We start from the raw sequence: 1,528 nt of genomic DNA, 5'->3' as shown, positions 1-1,528 counted from the left end.
AGAGGGAGCAGAGGCTAACGACCCACATTTGGAGTCGCCATCAATGGGCCAGGAGGGAGGAGCTGGCCTTCGACACCGGACTGTCGGGCAAACGCAAGTTCCCTGAGGCCCAGGGAGGCTGGAGGCCAGTCTCCAAGAGCACTGTTTCCTCTGACGGCACTCAGCAGCCAAGTGGCAAAGAGCGGGTGGGTGACCACTGGCTCCCCGTGGAAGACCCCGGCCATCTGGCGTGGGGGATGGCAAGTCCCCTCAGTTCCAGGGAGCTGGGATGCCGAGAAGAGTGACCACGGTGGCCACCCAGGAAGGAAGGAAGGAAGCCAGGAAGGGCTGAGACATGAGGGGCCGACAACTCAAGTCTCAGCAGGGCGGTGATGAGAAAGGGGCCAACAGGCATGCACGAGCTAGAGGGACCAGAGGCCCGGCCTGAGGCCGGCATGCTGGAGTGTCAGCCTCCATGGGTGAGGCAAGCCCATTCATGGCTTGGCCAGAAGGTGACCCGGGAGCGGGAGTCTGAAGTGGGGCTGGTGTTTGGGCAGTGTCCACGAAGGACAAGGGCCAGCCGCATGGTGAAGGGTCTGTGTGACTGGCCTCCTGCTTTCAGCTGAGAGTTTCCCACCAGGATCCGAGGCCGCAGGTCCAGCGTGAGCCTGGCCTGGTCAGCAGCCGGCCATCTGCACTTAGGTGGGTGTGTGCCGTTCTCCCGGGTGTGAAGAGGCTCTGAGGAAGCCGCTCTCCTGAGAGAGGCACTGGTGTTTGGGGAAGAGGACACTTTTGCATCCAGCTGGTGGACCTGGAGAGCAGCAGAAGACTCCCACCCCTGGGGGAGACCACAGTGTCTCATGCGAGTCTAGGACCCCCAGGAGACCACTGGAGTCTGCACCCAGATGGGCCCAGCCAAGATTCACAGTCTCCAGGGAAAGTCTGATTGAAACAAAGGTAGCCCCACAATTAGATTGTGTGCTCCACCCCTTCTTCCAGCCCTGTTGGAGGACACCCAGTGCCAATCCGTGTCACTGCCTTGAAGGTCCCTCTGTGGGAGCAAGGCAAGCCTTGCCTGATACCATCACCAAAGCCACACGGTATATATCAGAGATACCTGTGGGCTGAGAAAGAGCCTGACGGTCTAAGGGACCCTCTTTAGAACCAGGACTCCCAGCCCCTCTGTGACTGCCGGCTATGACAAAGGGCCCAGATAATTAGTGCTTCGAGCACTGTCATTGGAACCACTTAACCTTCCAAAGTAGCACCAAGCAGTTACAAATTCCTCCTAAGGTCTAACTCTGCATGTGGATTCTTAGGCAACGTTCCTAGCTATTTCCACCATTGTAACCCCCCGGGATTGACCATAGTCTCATTTTCTCCCCCAGCTCAGTCTGAACTCCCATAGCCTGGGCAGGGAAAAGCTGAACTCAGGGCCGCCCCAGCTTGGCAGGGAGCCAACTCGCCCCGAGGGTGGAGGGGTGGCAGCCGCAACAACCGGGGAGCAGCGGGCGGTGGGGGGGGCCGGGGGGCCGAGCGGGGCTGTCCC

This window comes from Ailuropoda melanoleuca, chromosome 2, assembly GCF_002007445.2.
Source record: "Ailuropoda melanoleuca isolate Jingjing chromosome 2, ASM200744v2, whole genome shotgun sequence".
Classification (NCBI taxonomy): Eukaryota; Metazoa; Chordata; class Mammalia; order Carnivora; family Ursidae; genus Ailuropoda; species Ailuropoda melanoleuca.
Note: the sequence above shows the minus strand (reverse complement) of the source record.